Source organism: Neodiprion fabricii, chromosome 6, assembly GCF_021155785.1.
Source record: "Neodiprion fabricii isolate iyNeoFabr1 chromosome 6, iyNeoFabr1.1, whole genome shotgun sequence".
NCBI classification, from domain to species: Eukaryota; Metazoa; Arthropoda; class Insecta; order Hymenoptera; family Diprionidae; genus Neodiprion; species Neodiprion fabricii.
In genome coordinates, this window is record NC_060244.1 from 7,821,906 (window position 1) to 7,843,384 (window position 21,479).

The 21,479-nt window shown below is 39.4% G+C and overlaps 1 long non-coding RNA gene across 1 annotated transcript; it reads right to left on the reverse strand.

Annotated features, from left to right (window-relative positions):
* Positions 1-17,280: 17,280 nt before the first annotated feature.
* Positions 17,281-20,943, reverse strand: LOC124185336. The gene is made up of 4 exons (XR_006871367.1): positions 20,929-20,943; positions 18,975-19,161; positions 18,113-18,283; positions 17,281-17,850 (listed from the first exon to the last, which is right to left on the reverse strand). It is a non-coding gene; the product is annotated as an uncharacterized LOC124185336 (long non-coding RNA).
* Positions 20,944-21,479: the final 536 nt, after the last annotated feature.

The following is a 21,479-nucleotide window of genomic DNA, read 5'->3' on the forward strand; positions in this document are numbered from 1 at the left end:
TCCTCCGCGTATCGGAACAGAACTCGGGACCCACGATAAGGCCCAAGTTTCTGTAACTAATCTTATCCCAGAGGCTTCCGTGCTTTTATTACGATGTTGATTAATAACGTTTCTCAAATATCGCTACCGCCAAGCGTCGCTATTTCGAAGTAAAATGGGAATTGACAAAGACGTCGCAAACGTACGATACTCTCGAAATTATTTGGACTGAAATGATACTTTTTTTTTTTAGGACAAAACTACTCACAGATTTTATCATCGTATCGTATGAAGCCGCGTAAAGACAACCGGTTCCATAAATAAAACGGGGCATATTTGTTGGTGAATAGTAATTGTTGACTTATCCGTTAGCACTCAAGTTGGTTTCTTAGGGCGTACGGTGTACAGACTGCACGTTAAATTCTATGTATCATTCATCGAGACGAAGAAGAAGAAGAGGAAGAAGAAGAGGAAGAAGACCATTTTACGAGAAGGACAGAACGACGTGACACGTGTAGCAGACTCCTCGGTACTTGAGCAGAAACCCTTTCAGTAGCACTTTGGATCTGGTCTTGGAAAGTCAAGTCACTGCAGACAGGGGGGAGATCCTTCTGTTTATTATAATATACCCTCTGGGTACATCCGGTTGCGGTGAAGATTCTCATCAATTTTGTGGATAACGCGACCCTGTTACTGTCTGAAACTAACGAATTTGTTCCATTTAACTTCCGAATTGGAACGCGGGTAATTCGAACCGGCGAAATCGTTCGTGCGGACAATTTATTGTTGCACGGTTTCGAAGGTCATTGCTGAGGAGTAATTGGCGATATTGTGAAGTGTGAAGTTTGAAGTAGCCGAGTTGAGCTTGATTTTTGTGTACGAGCTTTTTACATCGCTAATAGGTAATCGATCTTGTCATCCGGAGTTGGGAGTTACTCGGGAAACTGTCAGAAACTGAACCGTACGAGAGACGAGAATATTGCAATTGTCGAAGATACAAAATTTCCTTCCTCACAAATTGGAGCTCAACTTATTATGATTCCGTTGAAGGGTCTTCGTTGACTTGATAAACAACTCCGTAAAGCTTATTGGAGATTCTTACAAAGCCGGAAGCCGACGTGTGTTGACGAAGAAAGTGAACGGCTGGATTGACGGAGAGAATTAGTACATGTCATTGTCAATATATTATTACATTTTCCGAACAAACGGTCAACAATTTGATTCCGCGATAGGAGCAATTCGAGAAAAGAAAAAGGAATAGAGAGTGTTTGCCAATTTGCCAAAGATCGATTCGCGATCGGGAAAAGAGAGCGAGAGAGAAGGAGAGAGAGAGACGTTTACTCGAAGCAAACACCCCAGCTTTTCGAGCTGGTGAATTATTATAGCTATATATCTAAGGCTGTGGCCGAAAGACGGAGCCGAATTCTCGTGAGTAACGTGGCAGTTATTTTTCCCGAGAACGTGTACGAACTTCGAAATGTCTGCAACAACATCTGCTGGTGGATGATGATCGGTTGAGAGACGGAAAAGGGGACGGAAACTGTGCTGTGCTTAGCGATAATACGTAATCAGACATCAGGATCAGGATGCCGCGGTGCTGCGAGTGCCTTGGAAGTCGTCGAAGGGTCGGTCGAAACGAATTCTTCTTCAAGTCGTACGAACTCCTCGAAGCTAAGGAGGTTGGTCGGCCAAAAATCGATGCGTGTCATCAATTTTATTCCCAGATAGTCGTGCACTGAGTATTGATCAAATTGTTGGCTTCCAAAGACACGAGAATCAAACGTCAAAAGATAGAAAGTACTGAAATTACGATAAACGAAAGTTTATAATTAGATATTTATGCTTTGTTCCAAATCCCTTCAAAGTTGTTAAGAATCTAGTTAATCTGGTTCGTTTTTAATCTATCAAGGGGTGTTTCATATCGTAATCTTCGTAGTTATATTTAAATCAGTAGCGTTAAAATAAAATTCCGCATTAGTAATCATCAAGGTATTCATTGGTAGTTATGAAAAATCATATAGGATTACAGGAATCTCTTTGTAATCTTAAGAAATTATATGAAATCTTAGAAATCATGAGAATTTATACCATGACTCATTTTGCAATGTTACCGAAACAGATTTTTTTTTTCTAATTTTGTAACATTAACATGAAAAAACATGCTTCAGTGAACTTGTAATAAATAGTCTATTACAGAATAAAACTAGCTATCGCAGAGCGAAGTTGAACGAATCTACTAGATTTTTATGAACTTTGAAGTTATCCGAAATGAAGCAACGACATCCAAGCTTTCGTTTACAATTCCAGTACCTTCTATTTTCGTATTTTCAAACAAACCTTTAAAACCTTACACTGAGAGAAATTTTAAGTTGCGGTTACCGCTCAGTCCTTAACTATTTTCATTTTTTACCACAATCGAAAAATATGTGCAGGAATAAATCGACGTTAAAGCCTTGCGTCACTAAAAAAGTAGAGTAAACATCAGAAACTGATTTTGCGTTGCAATAACCAAAAAAGGATCGACGATAGCGCAAAATGGTTAGGCGTACCTCTTTTCTTGTAATTCCAACGATATTCAAACAGTTTTCTTAATGTAACAAATGAAATTTTTCTCAACGTACCTTACGAATATAAGAATTTGATAACGACTGAAATAAAATGACCGAACATCGTCGATTGTTGGCCAACCAATCTCCTCAAGGATCTGCACATTCAGACAAGAGCCGAGGGATCTCGGACGCCCAAGGATCACGCAAGGAAGCTCAGCGTCCGCTACGACGCGGTCAGACCCTGCGGCAGGAAAGAGAGGTAACCGTCGATACTCCTTTTATAACCAGTGCCCACCGACTACACCTACCATTAGGGTTAGGTATTAGCTAACGGTTAGCCGGGTCGGATTCCATTCGGGTGGCTGAACCTCGAGCCCACTCTAAACTTCGGACAGGTCGACCTTCGATCCTCTTTTCAGCGAACTAATGCCTCGATCGGACAAAATATCCCCTTGATAGGAGAGACTCACGGACCATTGATTAGTTCGATGCGTCATTGGTTCTAATTCTTATCAAGCGAGGGACCGGATCAGGGAAAATTCTCTCGAACGGATTGATACTCGGAGAAATTTCGTCTCTTTACGAGTGGTGTTGCATCGCCTGTCCGATGGTATAAGGACGTCAAGGTTACATGCACCATAAGTGTACGTGATTATTTTTCATAAGGTTTGCGATAAAAGGGCAAAACCGTCAGTACTTACGACCTTTTACCGTTTATTTATCCATTTTTCAATTTCAACGTTTTCCAATGTATCCTCATATTTTTCGCGTCAATATAAAAAGGGAAAAAAAACGCCTTCTTACCCTTAGGCGTGGCGAAAGTTCGTACAATGGCGCATACGTCCTGATACCATTAGACACGCCATCTGAATGTCAGGGAAATTTGAACCTCTTTCTCTCCGATTGACCTTGACATCATAACCGGTAACTCAAGTCCACCAATCTTGGACGTTACTTCGACTACTAACCCGCAGAAACTTATCTAACACTTGTCTCGCGAAACAGGTTAATCAATATCACATAAATCGAAACACTTTGGAGTTTCGCTGTCGCATAGAGCTGTTCCCTTGAGAAATAATGAAAGGGAAAACGTTGACCGGCAGTTTGTGCGTCCTCAATTGAATGCAGGATTAGATGTCCCACAACGTCTGTCGACTTCTCTATATCCGAGGCATCCAAGTGTTCGCGTTTTGTTCGATCGTACGGATCGAGTTTGAAACTGGATAGAAACTGAAGGGATCAAGGAAGCGAAGTTGGGCTCGAGGAATGTGCATCAGGATCAGGACGAAGGGATTCTCTTTACCGATCACCGTCGAATCGGCTTCTTCGGTTCCACCTCCTCGCTTTATTCCACTATAAACGGTAATTCGATACGTCGGAAGTATTGGAATAAGATAGAAGAAGAGAAGAGGGATCTTTTCCTTGCTGCGTATAAGACTGCAGTGCAGAGATTTATCGGCCGGCTGCAGTCGCGAGCAGAGACTAAACGGAAATCGAATCGAACGAAGAAATAAGGTCCAGCAGCCATGAACTTATACGTATAACGCGTTCGAACGTCCCGCAGGACGTATATGGCGGCGTGTCCTGGAACTTGACCTGCGGATTTTATAACGTCTAGACTCTCGACGGATACCGTTGCCTCTAAATCCTAGCCTGGTAAGCCACAGAATTTTTCCACGATTCGGCGGCGTCTTTTTCCGTTCACTTTGATGTCGCCACTCGCATTTCCAACCTCCGTCCGATCAATAATCAAAAATATGTCGACAAATTTTCGTCACTTTTCTTTTTTTTTTTCTTTCATTTTTTATCAGCGCATTATACATTTTTTCTTCAGTGTCGTCGCTGTCGTCTCAAGTTTTGCAGCTGTATATAAATTTGTACATATATTGCAAGTTTTTCCATACAATTTTTTTGCACATTGACTGCATTTATTATCTCGTTGACCCCGTTTCGAGGGCGGGGCAGGGGGGGGGGGGGGGAGGGGCGGTCAGCTTCTTGGATGATTGCGAAGAACGGCTTCGAGAGATAAGGAATATGTATAAAAACGGCCATGCCTTCGCCTGGTCAGCCCTTTTTTCTCAGCTACTCACTTCTTCGTCGCGACCCGCGCGTATTCGTGTTTTTTTTTTTTTTTCTCCTGTATTCTTTTTTTATCTGACAGTATTTTTTCACCCGATTAGGCGCGTGCGAGAGAGTGAGAGAGAGAGAGAGAGATCGTGATAATCGATAAGACAGATACCCAAAGATCAATGAGGCGTTGGGTTATTGCTGCTCGTTTGTACGAGACCGAGTAGATGTTTTTTTTTTTTTTCGAATAGATTTACGGATGCGGAAAAAAGCTTGAAATTATCTTTCGCGTGGATAATTCGCGTAGAGTGTTCGGTAAATGGTACACCGGTAAAATAACAGTACGGGAAAAACTGTAATTCAACTATAATTAATAAAAAAGTTATAATATAGGCGAGATAATTTTCCCAGCTTGCGAGTTTCTCGATCGGTTAATGAAGAATTCGGGAAGAATATTTCGCTGCCTCGACCGATGGGATAATTAACATAAGCTCAACGGCCAGCATAACCGCTGTGTTACATCAATGTGTGTATTACATGTGTGAAATAAAAATATCTTCTCGATATTATATCGCGGATCCTTTATTCCTTTTCGTTCCTTTTGTGCAATAAATTACTCTTAATGTCGGGTGATCGCTTCATACATATACATGTACATGTATATACGTATGTATGTTTAAATGTGTATAATATGATTTTTCCTAAAGTTGTATATCTATAGATATACCTAAATATATTATTATGCACGAGTATAAATTATTTTGTCGCAATTCGAACCGTTTGCAAATTTACATAATTCTCGATTTGATCGGTTATATATGTATGTAGTTACGTGTGTGTAAATTCAACGTGCAATATAATACAGAATTTTGTCACTTCACTTTTACTTTAAGGATATTTCTCGGCTAGCATCCTTATATCTATATTCCAATCCTAATCTATGCTCAGGTTTTAAATCCGCTTTTAGACACATCTTTTTGATCCACGCAGAGGAAAAATTGTCGCCGTTCTACAATCTGCGAACTTGAAATTATTTCTTATACCCAGAGGGGTTCTTGAATCTAAAACCCTTCGTTATAATTCTGCAAATACTACGATCGTTGTACGCGTGATGCATGTTTTTCTTTTTCATCTCGTTTTACAATTCATCGAAATACGGAGCCATTGCACACTTATCGAGACACGGCGATTGGGCGTTTAGTATTTTCCTAATTATCCATTTGTAACGCATCGCGCGCAGCTGAGGGTCGAATACGTGTGGCTGTTGAAATAAACGCGGTTTCGAATCGCGCCAGGGTGATAAGAACGAACTAATTCCGGTGCAGTTATTGGCTTATGCAAATTGGAATCGCGTTCATTGTGTGTGTGTGTGTGTGTGTGTAACCTAAGACGGGATTCTCGTTGAGCAATACTTATTGCCTACTTACCTGCACCAGAGAAGCCGTTAACGACGATACAGAATTTACACTTACCTCACTGCTGCTTGCTAATCCCGAGGGAGCGAAGCGATCCTAGCTATAATCGAGTCCTCGTTCCCGGTTCCAATATTTTCTCGTTCCAACGATAGCAGCTCAATACTTAATATCGCTTCGTTTCATTGTGAAAAATCAATTTTTTTGTTTCTTGCTTATAGGTAACACGAATATTGCTGAAATTACGGCTAGAAATTTCTTTTGGTTTTCAAACAAAATTCTCTCGATGACGGAAAAGGAATTTTAGTCGATCCTGGGTCGGAGATTCGAAGATTGATGCGTCTTTGCCACTCCCTCGTTTTTTCGCGCTCGCTTTCTGTGTCTGGATTTTATCCCCGTAATTTTTTTGTATTCAGGAAAACCGATCCCTCTGTATAGCTGGTTACACGCCGCCTCGCCGACTTTTCAACTCATCGCTTTTTCTTCAACGATTGAATTCTTCGCGTCATAACTTTTTCCACGCCCTAAAAACTTTTCCTCCCCTCTATGGTATATTCGCGGGGATATCCTCTGTACGCAAGGTAACGTGTTACACGCACGAAGAAAATACTTTTTCACAGTGAGGGAATAAAACAGCAATGCGATTGAACATCGTATTTAGATTAAACGCTTTTTAGATTTTTAGTTTAAATGTTTAAATTTACAAAATCTGAAATAAGTATGTTAGTTCATTAATTACATGCGCAGGCGTAAAAAAATTGCACAAAGAATCTCTTTGTTGTAAAATTATTTTGGATTTGAGCAACAATTTATATGACGCGATTTGTAGTGAATTTATTTATATAAACAAAATGAATATTTATTTGAAGCTATTAGAGTTCTGAATTTTTCATTTCTTTTTTTTTTCACGTTAAACTACCAACGTCAGATTCCAGGTTTTCAAAGCTGGCATTTGTCAGGATAAAATTTCACTTGACATTGAATTCGATAACAGTTTTCGTACCTTTACAGTTTTTTTTTCTTCTCTACACTCGATCCCATAAATCCCCAAACACTTCGATTTCGACGAGTATAAGAAACCGTTGTTACGTCGCTTTATTTTTCTTCCCTCAGCAGCAGCTTCTGACGGCAGTTTCAAAAAAAGATCCGAGCCATGTGCCAATTGTACATCTATAATATTGCAGTATAAATCCGTAGAGTCTGAATAAAAATCGTACATTTTCGCCGAAGACGCGTGCCAAATTTTCGGCAATAACCATATTTCAAAGAATAATTAAAAATCGGATCTACACCTTACACTTATCTAAAAAAAAAAAAAATGTAAAATCTTCTGTCCAGAAAAAAAAAACAACGAATAAACAAAAGTATTCTGTTCTCCGAAAAAGTAAATCATTGCCAGATTAATTCGCATATTTTCTGCACATTTTTCTCAGACGATTATCCCTAAAACAGTAGAATCACATTTTACAGATTCACGTGATACTTATCTTTCGGGAAAAATTTGCGACCTGATGTTGAAGTGACGAAGCAAAAAAATAATAAATCAACAATAAAAAATCGTTGAAAATCCGTGAAACAACAACAATTTTAATTAATCGGTAACCGCGTATATTCGTGCAATACGAGACTTCAGCCAAGCCGGGGCTGATAATTCACGTATCTCTCTCTCTCTCTCTCGTTCTCCAATTCGATCTCCCTTCTCCCTCGCTCTCTGGGGGTTGCGGCATGCGCAGAAAGCGGCCCCGAGCTCCAGGAACTCGATTGTCGCGTGTCGTTTTCTGCTGCTTCCTCGAGTTAGTTCAGTCGCGCGAAGGCGGCCGTATCGGAAACCGCGCTGAACACCGCCCTGAAATTTCTTCTTCTTCTTCTTCGTTGTTTTTTTTTTTATTTTCAAGCAGCACGCAGGATTTTGTCAAAACGGCGAAAGAAGTGGCGACATTCGAATACAGTGCGGAATTGTTTTTGCAAATTACAAATTGCATACCACACACGTATATTTGACGAACAAGTGCAATTCGGGTGTGACCCGAATCACCCGGATGAATTGCACGGGATTTCGCATCGCCAAGTGTCAACCGCATGCGGAAACCTGACGTGCGAGAGAGAGAGAGAGAAATTCTTACAAACGTAACTGGACTTATAGAGGGAATATATCGAATCAGTGAGTGAGTGAGTGAGTGAGTGAATGAGTGAGTGAGTGGTGAGAGTTTTCCTAAGTCGTTATAAAGTGCGGTAAATCTCTGTGCGTTACATACGTCATGTTTATAACCGGGTTATTATTTTGAACGAGTTTCGTGCAACATTCTCGTGCTACAATTTACAATGTAATAATTTATCGCGACGGTTACTTTTACAGATTTATTTGTATGTTATACGTGAGAGGTATAATTTAATATGTATAATTAACGTAAAGTTTCATCTCCGAAGAAGCGAAATTCGCGATGGGTAAGAGGAAAGGTGTAATTGCTTTTGGAAATTCATCCTGTATCCATGAAATCTAATAAACCTCCTCACAGCCTTTGTGATACTCAAAGGAGCTTATGCATATACCTATAATGTCCTGGGAAAATTGCCTCTCTCAATTCTCGGTTCAATCATCTACTTTAATCCGCGTTGTGGATAATGTATAATACACAACCTCTCGTCTCGTTATTTCTCGCATAAAGCGAGGAAAATTCTCCTTCACGTCACACTTTCACGTTATACGACTTCTCGATGACGCGTATTTTTATCTTTTTTTTTTCCTTACAAATTTTCACTCAAAATTGTCCGTCTCAGTCGAGTTCTCGAAGCAGTTCGTTTGAACGGAAACTTCCCCAGTATAATTATAAGTAAACCCCCATCACTCCAATCGCGTGAAAAGCGAGGTAAAAAAATTTGTGAAAATTTTCAACAGTGATCGGGAATAATTGGTGAATTTTTATAATCGGAAATTCGGCGGCGTCTCGGAGTCATCGTCGTCAGGCTGGATGCGGCAGAATCGATGGATAAACCTGCGATTATACTTCAACCGCGGTGAGCGACTTGCCTACCTTCGATATCGTTGTTCAGGTTTCGTGCCTCGGGTTTTACGGTGCAGGTGAAAGTGAAAAATATTTGCGAAAGTGTACGGCAGGCTTGAGGCTACAGGCTGCGGGTCTGAATTCCAGTAGACTTTACTACACTGGATAACAGATCGAGGTAAGAAGCCGGGAATTTAAAATGATCCGTAATTCTTCTTCTTCTTCTTCTTCTTCGGTGTCGTTTCAAAAATGCAGGCCATTCTTTAAAACTGACCAAAATTATCACTGTCAATGTTCAATCGACACAAAAATTTTTCTCTCTGTAAATGCGGTGAAATTGTACATTTACACGTATACAATTTATATTATTAAATCACGTATCGGAAGAACCAAATAAATCGTAATTATAAATATTTCACCGGTTTATTGAAATCGATACACGCCATACATTCTTCACGGCTGCATTATTATAGTTTTATCTCTATTTTTTATTATATTTATTGAATATTACGTATTATTTCTTTTTCTTTTTTCGTCCCATTCAACTTTACATCCGTGATACGATATTTTTCAAAACCGTGGAACGTACCCTGCGTGTTTGAATATAAAAGACCGGTGCAATCGGACGAGGTATCATACCTGCAACTAATTTTCAGAAATGCATACGCGTATATATCTAGATATTGTACAGGTACATGATTTTACAACCAGTGCCGCATTTTCTGCGAGGCATCGGACCTTTGATGCATCGGGAGTTCCCGGCTGCTTTATGCGAATGCGGAAATACATGTTATACTCGATACGTTACTAGCAATGCGCATTTTTCATGCAGTCTGATACGATTTTTTCTACATCCGCAGAGCCGGACTGCCAATATTGTTAATGGAAGCTGGCAGTGGTTCGGTTTAAATCGCTGTACATTGCAATGTCATATATTCGTGAAAAATGACGAATTTCGGATAGAATCAGAAAGTTCCGGTGAATCATCGAAATTTCGATCGATCGATTGTTAATCCAGAAATTATTGAACGTCGAGTAATGACAAAAAATAAATAAATATACCAAGAAACAAACATGTATAATCCCCTAAATTTCAAGCCAATTGAATAATTTTCGTACCTAAAACATTCCTGACATGCACTCATGTTTTATTTCTCCGTAATTTATCCGATTGTCCGATCGTCGGCTGGAATCTGATTGCTTGAGGAATTAGCGGTTTCGCGGTTCTCAAACCGCAGATTAATTTGCGTGAAGTTCGAAGAGGGGCCGAGAATTGGTCGCGTTTAGATTAGGAATATCATACATCTTACATCATACATCACGCATCATATTACATAGTATTAAAGGTCGAAACCAAAGTTTGGATGTTCGGAAAGTGACGTCACCCAAAATTTTTTTTTCTCGACGTCATCGATCTATAGTAACCGTTGACGACGAAAATCAGCCAGCCGAATTCCTCAGTCTGGAAACAACCGTGCAATAGAGCGGACGGATGAGAATCGCTCTCCGCAAATTTCGAGTACCGGGTTCTCTACCTCCTGGTTCCTGCGCTCCGGGTCCGCTACCTGGTGGAACTCTACTTCAAAATTAAAATTACGAAAAGAAGTCGGTCAAGTATTTTCAATCCTTGAAAACAGATAATTATTGTTTGATTATCAGTAAAATTGCATATTTTCGGACCCAAAAAATGTGCTCGACAATTTGGTTGGATTTGATAAAATTCTAAACTCTCGTATTACTGGTATGAATAAAAAGAACGCGATTGATAATACAGGGTTCTTTATTTATCACGGCCTAATGCGGGCCGCAAAATCCAAGAGGCGACAAGGAATCATATAATTATATAATCCCGTAATCCGGACATTCGGATTTACTCGAAGAGAACAATTTCCCTTTTATTCAATTGTTGGACATTTTTCCTCTTGCTGATAACTGAAAATGTTGAATAAACAATTCAATCCTCGCAAGCGAGTCGTTACGAATGTTTGAACGCGTGTTTACGGCTTTGAAAACGTCTTCGGAACGTCCGAATCGAGCCTGCTCTAAATAGATTCCCGAACAATTTCCTCGATACCGGAAATAAATGTCTATCAAAAATCGCCGATTTTCGGGCAATGCAAATTTGCCAAATCGGGGTTGATACTCGCCCCTTTCGATCATCGCTCGCGGAGTTTAACGGGCACTCGCACGTTCTTATCAGAGGCTGGTACGTGCGCCGGCATCGGTTATATATCGGAGCACGGAGTGTATAAGGGATCTGCAAGGCTAAGCGGAGGAAGCCGAAAGCTATGCGAGGAATTGCGCGCCCGGCGTGTCGACGGTCAATTTGCACGAACCTCGGGAACGTCGACGTGCAACACGAATAGAGTCGGCTGCCCGTTGCAACTTCGATTACAACTTTTCCAAGTTATCGCCCTGATGGCCGGATACGCCCGAGTCGAGTCCCAATGTATCAAACTTTGGAATACGGAAGCGCTCGGCTGGCTCTGGATGTAGTTTGTTAGCTTTTAATTATTTATTTTCTTTTTTAATACTTTTTACCCTTCATTCTTTAATCATGATTTTCTACTCGTTGATATGCTCCTTTTTGTTTTTTTTTCGAGTCGAAAGATGGAAGAAAGAAAAAAGAGAAATTCTAATCGCGTAAGCTGAGACATCGACAATTTGAAAATGTTTCAACTTCGTTGTTGGTATCTGTTCTGATTTCTTGTTGTACTGACCAGGTAAATTATCGATTTCTATTCAATAAAACCAGAGGTAAAAAGGACTGGAATATTTTCTTTTCATTTTGTACGATAAAGCCTGGTTTAACTAAAAACGTAGAGTGAACCGAACAAATTGATTTAGCGTTGCAATTACCAAAAAAGGATCGACAATAGCGCAAAATGGTTAGGCGTACCTAGTTTTTCGTAATTCCAACAATATTCCAACACTTTTTTTTTAACCATACCTGTTTTACTCGATTTTTCTAGTTACTGTAACAAATGAAATTTTTCTCAGCGTGGTTACTCTGAAATATTTTTAGATCGAGAGAAATAAAAATGAGAAGAGAAACGATGTAACGTAGGAGAAAAGAAGCGATGACAGAATCTATGTCCTTTCACTTTTGACACTATGTAACTATATAAGGCTCGCTTCAGTCTCTTGGGACGAAGTATGTTTGCAGTTGTAATGGCTCCTCAGCGTGCAACGATCTTTGTCACAGCGAATAGTGACGCACGCCTGATATTTGAGAGTCTTTTAAGATCGGAAAAAGTCGTTGTATAACGCACGTAGAGAATTATAGGGGTTAAGAGATGTTCCGCTCAAAGTCACGTTCGGCTTTAATTCACCTCGGTATACTTTTTTTTTATCTCAGCCGCTCCGTGTAGGTTTTATTTTTTTAATGCTCGTTTTTTTTCTCCACGATCCTACAATAATGTTTAAACATGTTTAAACGCGTAAATCACAGCTGGGTGGGAAATTGTCCCGTGCGGTTAGGAAGCTAAACGTTTCATGTTTACGCTTGTAATCTGTAAAAGAGATAGAACAAAAATAAAGGGATGTTGGAATCATACGTTTTTTCCAACGGGTACCAACAATAATTCCCGCAGCAATCACGTGTTTCTGATCTATTGAAAATTATACCGCCTGTTTAACCCTTTGAGTCATAGTAGTAAGTTTTCTTATCACCTATTTTCAATTCCTTTTTTTTTTTTTTTTGTACATTTAGAGAACTTTTCAATATATTTCTTTGCAGTTTTTTACTGTTTTTGATAGTATACCAATGGGTTTTCAGTACTCGAGAGTAATTACTGCGACATAATGTAAATTATTATCGTTAGAAACAAATTGTTTGAAAAAAATCGTGAGAACTGAAGCAATAATTCATTTCCGAGAAAGTTACTCCTCTAAACATATACATGTTTTACATAGATTATAAGTTTTTTAGATCGCTGATTACCAATCTAAAATCGGATTTAAAAAATTTATGATGCCGGATCCAACATGGCGGATGAAAATTTCAAATTTGATCGAATCCGCATAAAAAAACTCTGTCCACGGGTTTTTGGAGTCGCTGATTACAATTCAGTACGGCGAATCTAATCAGCGACCTCAAAAACTCCGGTATAGAGTTTTTTCAATATCCGTATTCGATCAACTTTGAAATTTTCATCCATCATATTAGATCCACCATTTAAAATTTTTTAAATCTGGTTTCAGATTTGTAATCAGTGATCCCAAAGACCATAGAATACTGTCTTGGTATAAAAGTTGACTCAGCGCAATAACGTGTGACTTTAAAACTTTTAAACGTCCGCTTGATCATGGTCTAGATGCGAAACAGAATCATGTGTGTAATCATGCGATCGGAACAAGGAACGGAAATTATCGCTTCAACGGACATCGATTTTCATATAGTTATACGTACACAGAAGGAGAAGAACCGAATTTTGCGTGACAGATGAAAATGATAATCAATATTGTACGTATATCGGGGATATAAATAGCCGTCAGCGAAAGATAAGAGACAAAACGTGTTTGCGGTGTATTTATAGACGTACATACTTACACAAAGTAACGAATTGAGGCTGAAATAACACATCGGCCAGATGCATCGCGACGTATGTACATACCTATATAATATAGGCGATAAGTTCACGAATCGGAGAGGGATTAATTCGGCTTATCTTCGCCGCGGGGAGAGTCACGTTATCCGGTTGTTATCGGCCAAATTTGATGGTCTCCTGGTTCATAAAAACTAAGGAGATACTCATCTTCGTACGAAAATTTCCAACTATCAAAATTGCGCGGGTTATATGAGGAATTCGAAATTTTCGTACGAACTTCTTTTTTACATTTTATTTTCATTCAAATCACGGCCGGAATTTTTTGAAAATTAGCAAATCGAATGAATCTTGGTACGAAACGATGTGAATCTTTTTAACTCAGGACTTATTAGTTTTTGAATGAAACCGGCACACTTATTCCCAACAACTTAACTTCCAGTTACGAAAACTCGAGAACGGATAAAACGATTTTGTTAAAAATTAGTCGGTTGGTTCGGTTTTATTCAATTAGGAACTGGTTAAATTTTTAGCAAAATCGGTCTAGTCGTCTCTGAGTTATCTGCAAACATGTAACTTTTTTATCGGATAAAACTCGAAAACAGTGAGACTGATTTGGTTGAAACTCGGTGAACAGGTTTGGCTTAATTTATCTTACAATTAGCAAAGGTCAAATTTTCAACGACATTGTAGTTAGTTATGTCAATGGGGGAAAAATTGATATTTCGTAACTTAAGTATCGTCAAAACTCGCGTAAAAAAAACTGTAACAAATGATCGAAATTTGCTTAGATTTTGGAAAGCCACGATCATCATCGTCATTCGAAATTTGCTAGGCAAGCCATAGATGACGGATGTTTAAACGGCGTAAAGCACGAGGCTGAAGTTAGTAACGTCAACGTAACGATGCGTCAGGAAAGAAAAATCATCATTGGCCAATTTTCAGACGACTTTCAAGGATAGTTGGTTTTTCAGAATCAGTGTATATTTTCTTTACAACGGTATATTAAATTTCGGAAAGTTACAAAGGTGCAAAGCGCATTTCTGCTGATGCCGCGTGTCTCGAGAGGCGTCGTCTCTCCCTCTCTCTCTCTCTCTCTCATCAGAGAAAATGGGGGCCCCGCCTTGCACGTTATCTGTTTCCCACCCACCGACTTACGCGTCGTTTCCCGACGCGCATAATGTGTCACCCAGGGAAACAAAGAGAAAAAGCCACAACAAAGCACCGGCAAGCTCGGAGTGAATTCATTAGCGCGAGGTCTCCGGACGTTTCAGCGTTTAATAATTAAATAGCTTCCTTATATCTTACGGTAAGGTAATCATGTTCGAAAATATTTTTACACGCTCTTATGCTCGTTGTCTGTATCGGATCAATACGCGAACGATCGACGATAAGTTGATTTTATCATTGCAGCTTTTGCGCGACTGAGTTGATTAATTACGCCCATCACCCTCCACCCTTACACTTCAGACTTGTGTTAATATTGCTTGACCAAGTTACGCGTCAATTTTGAAATAGCGTCGCATCGTATCGAGCTTTTCAACGAAAACTTTATCTCGAAACTTGACAGTTGCAATCTTACGTTTTTGCAACATTGTAAAAGGCTTTGATTGCCGAAGCTTATAATAACGGCGTGTGGTAAGAGTTTCAGTGTATAGAAAAAGAGAGAGAGAGAGATTTTCTTGCAGTAGTAAATTCGCACCTCAAACCACGGTGCAGCACGATGATGAGGCTGTTTTTGTGCACTCAACATTTTCAACATCTCGCATCGTCGCATGGAAAAACCAACGGCAGCTATTTTAAAAAACGCTCCGAAGCCCTCTTTCATACGCAAAGTGTGCCACACTCGCTTCCCAACCAACCACTCGGGGCTTGAATGTGTTTTTCTAATTCAAAGGAACTTTTTACCATGTGGTTGGTACACACACGGTACATATTTCCATGCTTGCCTTTCGCTGCGTTTCTTCAACGGGGTCGAGGCTTACCAAAGCTCGGAGAGTCAAAACCTCAGCGACAACATTGCCAAATCTTTTCAGCATTTTCTTCCTCTTTACATTTCTCCCCTATTCATTCAATCTTCGCTTTAGCTGCTCGAGTTTTTCTTGCAAGCGCTTTATCCGTGCGAAAGATAAAAGGTGCGAACATTTTTTTACGAAATATATATACAATACATATAAACGCAATATTCCCACCCAAGTACACACACGCACATATATATCTCACCTTTTACGATACGTCTAACTTTCATTCGTGTTACACACGCGTAACACACATCGCGTAATACGTAATTTCTCTTGACCCTCTCGTAATTTCCGAGGGTAAAGTTCTCCTTTTCAGTTTCTTCCATATACGGCTTGGTCACGGTTTCTACATAGATGTACGAATGTGTACATACCATGTTATACATGTGGTAGACCCTCGGAAAGTATTACCGCAAGCAGAAAATGGGCAACGATTTACGATTACGTTTCCACGTCGTGATTCGTAAATTTGCCTGCAGTATATGTATGTATATATATATAGCAGCAAACCCGTTTCCTTCACGCTACCTATAATGTAGACGGCAACGACGCACGTGACTAAATTCGTTTTTTCATGGTTTCAAAACCACCCCCACCCGTAATTTCTCGTCGGACCTTATGTAAGATCCCAAAAAAGTTGACACGAATTTTCCCGGCTATGCGGTAATTTTTTTCGCCTCTACGTACGGAGAGAATAGAAGAAAAAAACGACTTTTTCAGAGCTGCGGGAAATAAAAGGGACACGTCAGGATTTCTTGGTAATATGTGCATCGTAAAATGTGGAATATACTCTAGAAACGGTGAAAATCATTGTGTCAAAATAACATCCGACACATTTATAGTATAAAAGATAGTTGACATGGGTATATTTTACCAAAAAACCCTTTTATTTGCTGCAGTTTTCAGTCAGACTTACTCTTTTTCTTTTCTGCAATTTGAGATCCTCACGAAAATTTCTTCAACATTATCGTCCGTCCACTGCAGGTATATTATACAGGTACAATTTAGCTGGGTTATAGGGTGTCAGAGAAGCCAAACTCGGCCACTGGGCAGCGCGACATAATTTTTATTTTTTTCTTTTCATTTTTTTTTTTTTGTTACTGGCGCAGTCGCTGCCCGCGTGTAATCTCAACGTGTCGTTACGTAATTGGTACCGATTTTTTACCTTCTTTTTTCCCCTTCGCCAGACACCCTCGTCGACTCTCGCTCCGTGCATTCGACGAAGCCTTAGAGAATCGACGCCCTTTAGACGAGAGGAAGGCTACGTGCGTGTTGCACGAAATTTCGCAAATATTTCGTACGTACGAAGTCCGCGGAAAATGATTTTAAATAAGCAAATAAACACCGATATCTGTACAAAACGTCACTTTACGGCCCGATTTTACGATTCAATGTATTTCATTTTTTCGTAAAGTATCTTATGTTTGTACAAATATTTGTTCTAAAAATATCAACGCAACTTCAGAACCACAAGGTATCTGGCAATTTTGCACGAATGATTTTGCAACAAGCCAATTGCATAATTTGATATAATTTTTTGAGAGATATAGCGAAATTCGACATCGTATTCTAGTCTAACACTGCAGACTATCGTTTATTGGCGCACATTATTACTGGGATTATTTTTCCCGACGAACAAATGTTTATTCTTGTTCATTCGTTTATTGTTACACCTAGGCTTACTTCTTACGAACCGACTAAAATATTATACAGACAAATATATTATCACATAACTAGTACAGGTACATTGCTTGATATTACTAACATGGATGCATATTATACCTATATAGGCACACGTATTATATACATGAATATTCTTATTAACCATAAGCTTACACCAAATTTTTTTATCTCTTCCAGAATACAGTTTAACGGTATTATTTTACAAACATATCGTCTCTATTGTACCGAGAAGTTGTATAAATACTTTCGCTCGTGGCCTTTCCAATGAAACTCTCGTTTCCTGTAAAAAAATTGTGAAAAAAGAAAAGAAAAGAAAGAACGGAAGGTGAACGAGAGCCAAGAAAAAGCTTGAAATGCGTACGACTCGTCGGAAATTTATCAGAAATATTAAAATTTCTCTAAAAACTCGTCGGCGATGGTGAAATTTCGGTAACATTTCATCGGTTCGGTAAGATTGTTATATTTCGGTGAAACGGGAGTTCTGCAAGAAAATAGAGAAACGAAACTGTAAGTGATGAGGGCTAGGAGAGTGAAGATTAGCAGGCTGATCGTCCAGACGTAAGCAGCGCACGTATCTGCTGTCAATGAACCTGCGGTGCGATGTAAGAAAAAGAAACAATTATACACGGAGAAGAATTCGCGGGGCGAAAAGGGGTGTGGGGGGGGGGGGGTGATGAAACGGAATATTTCACCTTTCAGGTTATCTTACGCGTTATGCACGTACGTACAATGTTTTATACACCCACTGCAACGGCATTTACTGAATCCATGGGTATTCAGCTCAACCCCTCCCCCCCCCCTCATGTACATGTATTACAGATAATTGCAGCTGCTGGAAATCTGTATGCTAACCTGATATTCGAGAGATGCAAATGCTCCGATTCAATTCCGGCATCCATCCGTTTGGACATACGCATAAATTATTCTCGTTGCAGAAAAACGGTATCCAATTTGTGTCTGGACCCTGGATGATTTTCGGATAGACCGCGCACTCTCTCGAATCGTTGCATTTCTTCTCGTACACTGGAATTACAAATACTTTTATTCGCGATATGTTGCAAGTAACACGAATCGGATTACATTTTTTTTTTTTTGTTTTTTTGCATCGTGCTTGGTTACTAAACTGTAAGTTCGATTCGGGGTGAGGATTGAATGTGGAAAGGAAAATTTTTCAGACATTTGCGAGTGGGTATCGAAAAAAAAAAATTATTCCTGATCGTTTTTTTAAACAACGATTATCGTAGCAAGAGGCGTAACGTTGAACTCGAATGAAATCTCGCGTAAATAACATTATAATCGCGTATCAGATGATATTGCTGTGCGTGTAGACGAAAGCAAGAAATTGTACGAGGCACTCATGTTGCGGTATAAATTCTAATAGAGTCGAATTGATAACAAACAAGTATACATACATAAAGTATGAAACGCGACAGGTCGATGATTAGATAAATTGAAGGTTGACTGAAACGAAACGTTGAAAGAATCGTCATTTTACTTTGTTGCAATTTGATAATAAAAAAACTTTACTGGAGGTAAACTTACCCAGTATGACTTTTTATTAATGCTCGATTAAAGTTTAGACAATAGTTAACAAATTTCCTTAAAACTGAATACTTGCAATAATAACTTTGCGATCTTCAACCTCACAGAAAAAAATGTAATATCGTACGCACAGCACAATGAAACTATGTTGTATAGTCAGCGTCTCTCTCACCTGATGAGGCGACAGCCAAACTCGTTATAAAAACGACGGAGCAAAATGTTCGTAAATGAATCCGAAGAGGCTGCATTGTTTTGGCTCGGCTGAATCGGACACGTTTTATTGCGAACCGATGACTTCTACGGCCAGGAGAGAACTGCTCTGGCTGTTTTATCCTCGTGCTTTTACCGATGACGACGTTCTGTCCACACAAAAGTACAGGCGTATAAAATTACTGGCGCATTTGTATTACGCCGGTGAAAAGTGGGGACTACACGTGACGAAGTTGTTCGTTACGGTTCGTTGGGTTTTCTTTTCTCTCTCGGTTTGCGTTACGGTAAATTCCGTACTATGCGTATAGACGGTATATTGTACGCCGTGTTATCGTGTACGACGTGCGTGATTCAGGTCGATTTCAAAAGCATTTCACACATGCATCGCGAGGAATGCAAAAACGCGATAGATTACGTCTCGGTTTTTATATTTAATCAAACGGACTAGTTTGAATTACTGCATTTTTTCTTCGCTCAAGCTTTTTATTATTTAGTTATTTTTTAATGTATGACAGTTACTATTCGGAAAATCGATGGAGCAACAAAGAATTGTAAGAAAGAAGTTCGCACGTAGAAATTATTCTGGTTAGTTAAAATTGTACAACTAACTTCCGTTACCATTTTATGAATTCGATGAATAACTAGCTCAACTCATTTATTCGCGAATCGTTATGTTTTTTTTTTTTTTTTTGTCACGTAAAGTTTCTTCTCCAAGTATCGATGTTCCTCCTTCTTTTTTTACCGCGCAATTAGCGATTCGTGATCAACTATGTCGTTCCGAGATCTAGTGATCGCGAAGAGGAAAATGAGGATGAAGAGGATATTCTTCGTTATATTATTGAGAACTCGAGGGGTCTTTTCACGGGCTTGATAATTCAGCTTTTCTGCGCGAAGTGTAACTTTGGCTATACGTTTGGGAAATTATACGAGAGGTTGTTTCACCTTGTGTTGAAGAGAATTAAATTTCTATAAAGTAATCCGAGACAAAGGACCTTGTCAAGTTTCTAATTGAAACGATAAAACTCGAAGGGTCTCTTCTTCTCTTCCGATGCTCCTTCACTTACCGATTATACGCGAAAGCAAGACGGATAAAAAAAATTTCTATCCCCCACATTCATCGGCTCAGTTTTCGGGGCCGAGTTGAAGTTCCTAATTTGAAAATTGAAACAAAGAAATGAAACTTTGACGAAACAACGAAGTTGCGGATGGTCGGAAACCCGATGGCTCGAAATTTGGAAACGCAGGATTACGAAAATTCGAGTTACGATAGAACAAAGTTCCGAAAAGTTCCGATAGAGCAAAACACCGAAAAATAAAGTTTGGGGTGAGTAAAATTCCAAAAGTTAAATTTCAGAATTTCGGTCTATCAGTTTTTAATTCTTTCGAAACTTTGAGCGTCGGGTTTCAGAGCATTCGAAACTTTGACATTTCGTTAAAGTTTCATTTCTTTACTTCAAGTTTCGCTAGCAAAAAATTCAGAATTTGGTCCTTTCGGAGCTTTTCAAATTCGGAATATCAATCCCGCCATCAATTCTCTCAAACAGTCGCGTAAAAATTTTTTTATCGGAATATCGTCTTCAGTCAATCATCCGCAGATCCTCTCGAAGCGTATATTCGACAATTATCACTCCGACTATTTTCCGCATGTACCAAAGTGCAGGGAAATCAAGCCTTCGAACTTTCCGCTCGAGAATACTTCAGTCAGCATAATTTCGGAACTCTCGAAGAGTTTCATCATCCCCGTGGGGATGAAGCAATTTATTAACATCTCTCTCTCCCTCTCACTTCCGGCGCATATTTCATGCATAATTACGTATATCATCTGAAATCGTCGAGTCAGCCCGACGATAATTTTACTGTAGAATACGATTTTCGTATTCGCCTATCCGTGTATACTTATATTATATATTACGTACGCGTGTCGTCTTTCTCAAAACCGAAGCGTCATTCGTTGGACGGCCTAATTTCCTCCGACAACTACGCAGATCCGATTCACCGTCGTATTTTATACGTACATTGTGTAGCTGCGACAAGTTCGACAAGCTGAACACACAGTTGAAAAATAAATGAACTTGAAGCGGAGTCGAGCTGAGTTTTGCAGTTTGTTTTTCGTTGTGCAAGTCATCTCTGCTGCAGCTGCGCGTGCAGTAAATATAATGTATATGAATACATATGTGTATGTATAATTGTATGCACATAAGTGCAAAACACATGGATAAAATTGATACCAAGGGTAAAAAGAGCGACCTTGATTGCCGGGGCAGAAATGACCTGACGTTGTTTCGACGTATTGGCGAGTTTCTGCTGCAGTCTTTGTAAGTCGAATGGAAAATTGCGGTATAAGGTAACGTTTTCCGTAACGCTGTTTTTAAGCACATCCATGTAGGTGCCAGTGCTGTGCGATTGATCGATTAATCGCTTTTCCGATTAATCTGTAGAATTATTACGAGGCAACGTCGATTAAGCG